Below are 9,155 nucleotides of genomic sequence, written 5' to 3'. Positions count from 1 at the left end.
CATAGGCAGTATGTGAGAGAGCCCGGTTATTACAGTAGTAGTTTCCTTGTTCAAAGTGTTGAAAAACTCTCTTATCGATCATTTTCGAAACATGGAAATGGATGTCCCATCCTTGTTCCATGAATAAAGAGGAGTTGTCAAAAACTTTGGCGAGTTGTGTGTCTAAGCTTTGATAGATAGCTTGCTTCTTGTTTTTTCCTTATTTGCTTTGTTGCTCTTAGAGAGCCCTTTTTTGAGAAGTGTTGAAAACTCTCTCCTAGTTCCACTTTGAAGCAAGGAAATAGATGTTTCATCCTTATTCCATGAGTAGGGAGAGAAGTTGACAACAATTCTTGAGTTGTTATTATTTGTCATTTGAGTCACTCTATAATCATCACATACTATCTTGTGATGTTTAATGATTTGTGAAGCATGTCTACCTCTTCCTTGAATAAATTCATGATAGGGAGGAGGTAAGGAGCATAGCACTTTTTTGTGTTTAGCTAAGTCTTCTCCTATTTCTTTTAAGATCATCACGCAACAAACTTGCGATGGTTGATGATTTGGGAAGCAAACCTATTCCCTCTTTGAAAATCTTCATGACAGGAAGGAGAAAGAAGGATGAACATCTTTTGGAAACACTCTGTCTTGCTCCATTCCAGTTTTATTGCAGCAAGGTTTTCCTTAGAAACAATGGCTGGCCGGCCATTATTCTGTATGGCTAACCATCTGATCAGGCCGACCGGGCAAGCATGTCGTACGACAGTGGTAATTTCCCAGCAAAACAGAGTAGATCTTGAGGCCAAAACAAAATTGTTTTCTGACTGTGAACATGGCAACTTCTGGCAGCAAACAGAGAGGTTTCCAAAGGATGCTTTGGCTTGCACACATGCAATTCCCCGCCTCTCATTCAAGTCCTTTAGATTAGTAGTTATGAGATTCATATTTTGTAATAATTAGTTAATTAGTTCATTCATTTGGTGTTTGTAATAATTAATTAATTAGGACAATCGGACCCTCTTGTACGAGGGCAAATTTGTAATATTTCTATGTCTTCCAACCCCCATTTCTTTCTCCTTTTTACTTGCATGCAATAGAGACTCAAGATCGTCCTGAGCCGACAGAAAAGTTATGTTGATTAGAGAATGAGAGATTTGAAATATGAAGTGGGCAAACCAGGTTTGGTAGGAAAGAGAAATTGACTCCATGTTACGTAGGGCCGTTTTAGATTCTAGAGAGACTTTACCCTATTGCATATTGCATTGCTTTACCACCGAGAATGGAAAAAAAACACAATTGCTTTACCACAGATAATTGATCAGCGAGTCAAACAATTGATGAATAAATCCATTTCTATGGTGAAAATTGAATAGAATGAACAATATGGAAAAGAAGCAACGTGGGAGAAGGATGATGAAATGAGACAACACTACCCGAAGTTGTTTCTGAATGGAGGTAACCTAAGTTTGGAGGATCAAACTTCCTAAGGGGGGAAGACTGTAATGATCCCAACCTCCATACCATTTTTACATATTATTTTATTGGGCATGATTTGCATGATTATGTGTTTATTTAATATTTATCTGAATGTTTGTGAATTATCTGTTTAATTGTCAATTTAGAATTCAAAATTGAAGGCCCAAACGGATTCAAAAACCAAAACTGATTAATTCAATAGGCTAGTATGGTAAGTTTAAATAAAATTTTATTCGGATCAACATAATTAGAGTAAAATAACCATAATTGATTAGATTTAAGCCCAATTGTTTAGTCTTAATCACATGTGATTATTAGTGAGGCCTTAATCAACCTATATATATGCACTAATTGAGCTAAAGACTTCATTTTTCATAAACTAATGTGCTGAAAATTTAGAGTTGGAGAGAGAGTTCAACATTGTAAAGAAAGAGAAAAAGAATTTAAGAGAATTAAGGGGAGATTGAAGAGATTAAGCTTAAGCTCTGGTTTGGCTATCATTTTGGGGCTAAAAAGCACAGAATGACAAAATAGGATAAATAAGCTAATTAGACAAAATATCACATCCAACCCATAATCATTACACATTTTCTCTTACAAAAGTCAAAAAAGCCAAAAAATCCAATCCAAACCAAACGAGGCTAAAAAAATCCCAACATAAAAAAGTTGTCTATATTAGCCAATGCCAAACGAAGCTTAACTAAAGGTCCCCATGACATCACAGCTGGTATTATTGTAAGCTCGAACGGGTTACCTCGTAGGCGTGAAGTCAGCTGGCGTCAAGCCTATGGCATAAGCGGTCCTTGCCAAACATATGTTGATTGCAGAGCCGGTGTCTACCAACACTATCGAGATCCTATTCTTCTGGCTTTCTAAGGTTACATACAGAGATTGTTGTGGTTGGCCCCCTCGGGTGGCAGTTCTTTGTCTGTAAAAGACAAGAATGAAGTAACATCCCCAGATGTGACCAAAGACACCAGTTGGTCGGTCGTGGTGTCTATAGGCAGCTTCGTCTTGTTTAACGCCAGCTATGCTTGCCTGTGTTCCCGAGAAGCCATCAGCAACCCCCAAATCGAAATATCTTCCTGGATCTTCTTAGGTTGCCTTAATACCAGGTATTCTTCTATATCCTTCTCCTTCAATTTCTCAACCTCTTTCCCGGAGGTTTCTACTTGAACTAGGGATGGGGGTTTGAAATAACGACCACTTTTAGTCATATGGTTAATCTTATATATGTACATATGTTGTCAGGGGTACTGATTTTCCACCCCTCATCAATGTATGCAAGGCTCAGATCACTGTCCTCCCACCATTCTCCTACCATCAATGATGGGCCATTATCGGGCTCCACTCGGATCATGTTCACGTCGCGCCTTTTGTCGGCACGCCGCTCTTCCTCCTTTATTGATTCAATCTCTACCTCCCGACACCGTATGAGTTTCCTTGGTATCTTTTCCTTGTCACCGGATTCCCATCCAGGCTTTTCTATAGTTTGGACATCGTCCGCCTTTGACTCGACATCTTCGTTTCTTTTTTCTTTCTCCTGCTCCCGGGCTATTTTCCTTTATATTTCCTCTATTCTCTCTCTTTGAAATTGTTCCAACGTTGCTCCTTCACAGTGATAGGCATGCCCTTAACCTGACTATTCTCGCCAATTTCCTCTCCTTTCAAATTCTTCTTCATCTACTCTTCTGTATCGGATTCCTCTTCGCTACTCAACCACCCGTGGCTAGATTCGAGCTGGCTCGAATCCCACCACCCGATCTAAACACTGCCTACGTCCTCTTCTTCGAAGAAATAAAGGTTCTCTAAGTCTTCCTCTATTTCTACCAAGTCATCAAGACGTTGTTCAGGCCATTCATCCAGATTTTACTCAGGCCCATTTTCTCTGATGGCATTGATGCTAAGTGAACCTGGTAGTATGATAGCAGGCTTTGGTTGGTTAGAAGCCACAATATAACGGCTGGGGTCATACTCTTCCACGGGTGAGGGCCCCTTCTCCACAACTTGGGCATCAGACAACCCTTCTTTTGGCGAATTTCTCTTTTCTTCGACTACCACCACCACAGGCTTTGATTAGGTTTTGGGTGTTATATCCATCATGCACAAATATGTGCATTTCGAAATAACCTCCTCAGGTTTAGGCAAATATGATGGGATGATATATATGTTGGGGTTGAAGGTGGGTGGTAGTGTATGGATAAGGTTGATATTTTTGGGTGGGGGAACTTGGTTGTGAACAGGGAATGGGTTGGTGGTCATATTTGGCTTTGAGGGTGGAGCTATGATTTTATTGTCAATGAGATTCTGGATCTCAAGATGAAGGTGATAGCAACGATCAGTGGGGTGACGTTGGTGGAAAACATAGTATTGGATGGGGTCGTGTTTAGCTGCCCTTTTTCTATTAGAAGTTTGAGAGCACAAGTTGGACTCATGTGAAGGGGGTGAAATTTCTATATTGGTTTTGGGCTGGACCGGCAAGTTGTGAGGTTGCACCGGCGAAGAGATCAGCTATTTTGGACGTTGTGGCGATGATATTAATCTCGACAGGCCTAGGAATAGTGTTATTGCTAGCATTGGTACTCCTAGTAAATGGCCTCTTTGCTGGTTCACTTTTTCTCTGGTCCCTTGTCCTCTGGATAATGCCTTTCTTGAAAGCACTCTCAATTTGCACCGCCAACTCATGCAAAGCAGTGAAAGTAGATAGTGGTGCAACTATCATCCTCTGTAACATGTCAGGTTCGAGATTCTGAACTACCAACCAGACTTGTTCCCTTTCTGAGGGCCTGTTTATCATTCTAGCTACCTTTGCCCACCATCTTGCAACAAGTCAATGAAGGGTTCCTTGGGATTTTGAGTTGTTGCCTCCAATTTGCTGATCATTATCTCTATCTTAGTATTGTAGGAATATTGATTAATGAATCCCTCAAATAGCTCTTTCCAATTTCGTTTGGTCGAGTTCTCTAGTTTGGCATACCAGATAGCTGCCACGTCTAATAAGATTCTTCCGAATAATGACAATTTTTGAGCCTGAGTCCAGCCCATTGGTTCCAGAACATCCGAGAAGAGACGAACGTGAACAATAGGATCTCTGCTTCCATCAAACCTGTCTATGTGAGGCATTTTGAACTTTTTTGGCAATCTTACAGAAGCCTCGATATAACTATCTTCAATGTCCATGATGGAATTGAAGCCTTGAGATTTCTCGAGTGCCTTCTCCAACTTGGCAATTTTTATCATAGCAGGATCGATGTCATTAATGTCGAAAGGAAGAAGTCCCCTGTGGGGTTGTTCCAGAGACCTAAAAGCTTGAGCAGGTGCTAACATTTCTTGGGGATCCGGGAGTTATGGGTTTTCAACAAGTGGAGGTGGATCAAGGTTTGGTTGGGCAGCCAGGACTGGATGTACAGTAGATGCTGATGCCCTAGATGGATGTCACATTTTAGCAATAGTCTCATCCTAAGCAACAATTCTTTGATTCAGTGTATCCATGGTTCTTTGAAAAGCTGTCATCGTAGCAACAACCTCTTTTAGACTATTGTGTGCGTTTGCAGGTTTAGGAGAGTTAGTTATTGGTGAACTGAGTGGGTGAGAACGGACAGGCAACTGCTAAGTGCTCTGTGCTGGTGAAAACTGACTGGTTCTTCTCCTTCGAACAACTGGTGGGAGAGAGACTAACGCTTGCTAACTGTCAACTAGATCTTAGATTTTCTAAAGCCTACCGGAGTGAGTCCACAAAACGTAGGGGTTATCAGGTCTTTCTGAAGCTATGATTGCAAGACTACATAACAAAAGAAATAATTAAAAAAATTTATTAAAAAAAAAAAGAGGAAAACAATGATCAAAAATCAAACAACACTTCAGCCCAATTTGCAACAGATATGATCACAGCTGAATGAATATTATTTCCCACTGAATTCTACCCCCACAAACTGATATCAACTGTACCACTAATATGAAGCATTCCTGTACAGTTTCACTGTAAAGCACATACCAGGTAGAGAGAGCCAAAACACCCCTATGAGAGGGAAGGGTTACCGTGTCCTAGATTTTGGCATGATCTAGGGTTTTACTACTTCAAGCAAGTAGTTTCACAAAATTCTGCATATGGGTGAGCATCATGTCCTATGTTGGAACAATCACTATGGTTTTACTATATGCAGCTAAGTCGATTGGTCAAAAAGGGTACATCGGCAAGATTACCTAATATACCTCTCACACCTAACACCAAGAAGTGAAAGGAGGATCAAGCGGTATGATGGTAATCCAGATCCAAGGGTTGTGTTTCTAACATGGCAGAGCCCACGATTGGCTAGCCTTTTGGCAAGCTTTTTAGGCAAGCCTCCGGCAAGCTATCCAGAAATAACAAATGGAAAACACAGTGACTTAAAAGCACCAATACAAATGTAATGCAAGGAACATATATGTGTAAATAACATTTCATATCATGAAATTCAAGTCAAGTTCTCTAATCTCCCCAGCAGAGTCACCAAAAACTGTAGCTTGCTTTTCGTGCTCCTCAGAGGGGTTTAGTCTCCTCGGATATAATCGCCCTACAATTCAGACTCTCGTGGTTCTGAATCTGGTTTCACAAGTGCAATGTGAAGTAGATTTAAAAAATGAAAGTCTAAATCCAACAAATCTAAGAAAATCCATTTATCACCAAAGATGCCAAAAATGGATTGCATTTCCAAATTACAGAGTCGCCATCTAAATATTTTTGAAAAAATTAGGAAACCCGTGACTCATGCCAAAGGCCACTTGTCCGTCATAATCAAAGTGTCTCAGCTCAGGAACTTAGATATGAGAAGAGAAGGTCATGAATTAAGCACCCTACTCACCCGATCAAAGATCGGCCTCTACTAATCATGATGTGATTTTTATGTACATTATATGCTCTTGTTCCAATTATTATGCTAACTTACTATGTGAGGCACACAAGTATAGACTAAGTCCCCACTTTGGAATGCTTTGTTTTGATGTTTGTTTGAAAAAGTTTTGCATATGTGCCATTTGAAAAAGCGAGCCCATATATACATTAATCAAAGTATCCCAACTTAAGCGAAATAGCCTTCATCCATCGGCACTCAAAGAGGTATATCAAATGAGCACTTAGCTTCATGGTTACATGCTTGATATGGCAACACAAACACTCATGTGATATGCTAAAGCGAAAAATGCTCACCTAGTACTCCAAGGCAAGCCAAAGAAAATAAAATAATTTGAAAAATGCATGCTCTACTATGCAAGTGACTAATGCAACACATACAAAATGCAACTATTGGATTCGGCTTTTTTAACATGACATACGGATCAATTCAAGGCATATGGCAACGCACATATTCAAGTAAGACATAATCGATGTTTATTATGTATGATGAGCCAAATCCTAATGGATGCAAAAATGGATGCAAGTCATGGTAATGATATGAAAGCAAAAAATATGATATAACATGCAATCATCGTAAACAAGTAAATAAAAGGGAGAAAGAAGTGGGGGTTAGAAGACATACACAATATTACAAGTGTGCTCTCATACAAGAGGGTCTGAATGAATGTCCTAATTTAACTAAATATTACAACACCAAAATTAACTAAACTAACTAATTATTACAAATTTGAATGGAGCCAATTAGTTAATTACAACACATTAATATCAAAGCACTAATTTAATCAAATGGGAGGCAAGAAGCCACATATGCACATGGAGAACATCCTCCCGGAAACCTCTTTGTTTGTTGCCAGAATTTGTTTTGTTTGCAATCAGAAAATTATTTTATTTTGGCCTCAAGTTCTGCTCTATTCTGCCACAAAAATACCACTGCCTGTACAAAAAAAGGTGGTCGGCCGGATAGAAAGGTGGCCGACCACTGCTTTTCAGGGACCACCCTGCTGCTATAGAACTAAAACAAAGCAAAAACAAAGTGTTTCCATGAGATGTTTATCCTCTCTGCCCTTCCTTATCATGAAGATGATCAAGGGAGGAGTAGATTCGGCTCACAAATCATCAATATTCGCACGTTTGTTGCATGATGATCTTAGAACCGACATGATAAAAGCTCAATAAAATGAAATGAAAGACCAACAATACCTTCTCCCTATCATGGAGTTACCTCAAGGGAAGGGGTAGACATTGCTTCTTGAATCATTGAACATCACTAAACAGTATGTAATAAGTCAAGACGCAATATGTTCAATATAACATCCAATTGAACCCAACTCAATTTTATTACCTTTTTCACATTACCTTTCCATTTCTTATCTTTTATTCCTTTTTGTCCAAAAGTGATAATTACGTCCACCAAGTCCAAAAGCAATAAAGAGTATCATGCATTGACTTAAGCCGAGAAATGAGCCTTTCAAGCCCTTTTCTATGGGGGGAAATTACAAAGGAAGAGTCAAACTCATTTACAAGCGATAATGAATTCTAAGTCAAACCCAAAATGAGCGATAATGATTCGTCAAACTCAAACAAAGCGATAATGACTAACCAAACCCATAATGAGCGATAATGACTCGAAATCCAAACTTGATAATAAGCTAAAATGGCACTTTCCTTGGTGATTTCCAAAGATCTAACTAGAAAGTTAATCCTTTAGAAGTAAATGCACCGGTGATAAAGAGAAGTGTCAAACGAGAGATTGTGTTTAGCATAAGAGATATCTAATGCCTTGGTAATGAACCCCCGAAGAGATTAAACCATTAAGCATGGAAAGTCTCTTTCTTATGCTTGAACAACAACCTTTTGTTAAACATAACTCTTTAATCAAAATAAACAAAGAATGAAGGGAGGTTGCAGAGATGATTATGCAAAGGTGATTACAATAGTATGAACATGTATGCAAGCTATATATATATATATATATATGCAAGAAAAGGTTATCAACTCAAATAGATTGGTGTCTAAGGCCTAAACACTCAAATCTATGAGGACTTACAACACCACAAGCATAGCATTCAAAGCATAAATTAAATAAGCGATTAAAAAAGCCCCAAAACTAAAAAAAAACAGTGCTGAAGTCATTTTGAAAAACTAGAAAAATTAAATAAAAATGGAAGAGAACAAACTAGTAAGCAAGCCTAAGGAAGGGTGGCCAACCCCTCCACTTTTTGGACCTTGAAATCACATATTTTAGCCTCTGAAAAATTGTAGATAAAAGAAAAGGAACAAGTTGGAAGAACAAGGATATAAGCTATGGGATAAGGTTCAAGAAGGGGATGGGTAACCCGTCCACCTTTGATAGCTTTTAAATCAAATGTTTTAGCCCTCAAAACCAGTCCAAAATAGTGTATAAACAACAAGAAAAAGAGAAGAGAAGAGTAATGTAAACAAGGCAAAAGATGGCAAAGGTTATCCTTCTTGAAGATATAATGCTCTTTAGCTCACAACCCACAATGTGAATACTATTAAGAGCTGAAATTTGTGTTCAATAATCTCAGCAAGAGGCCTCTAATTTTTGGCTAAGGAGGTGTATGTATATCTCAAGAGAGAGACGTAGTGTGTTGAACAAGTTTTGGCTCTTGGGAAAATTTTTCTAACCCCAAACCATGAGAGGTGGTCATGTATTTATAGAAAAGCAATACCTCACATCAGAAATATCTATAATAAGCCATCTGGTGCAAGGCATGCACATGGGGACAGCTGGTAGGAGAAAATATCTACTTATCGCTAAACATGGCCGGCCAGCCATAAAGGTAGA

The sequence above is a fragment of the Camellia sinensis genome, chromosome 1, assembly GCF_055761805.1.
Source record: "Camellia sinensis isolate YWXY chromosome 1, ASM5576180v1, whole genome shotgun sequence".
Classification (NCBI taxonomy): domain Eukaryota; kingdom Viridiplantae; phylum Streptophyta; class Magnoliopsida; order Ericales; family Theaceae; genus Camellia; species Camellia sinensis.
Note: the sequence above shows the minus strand (reverse complement) of the source record.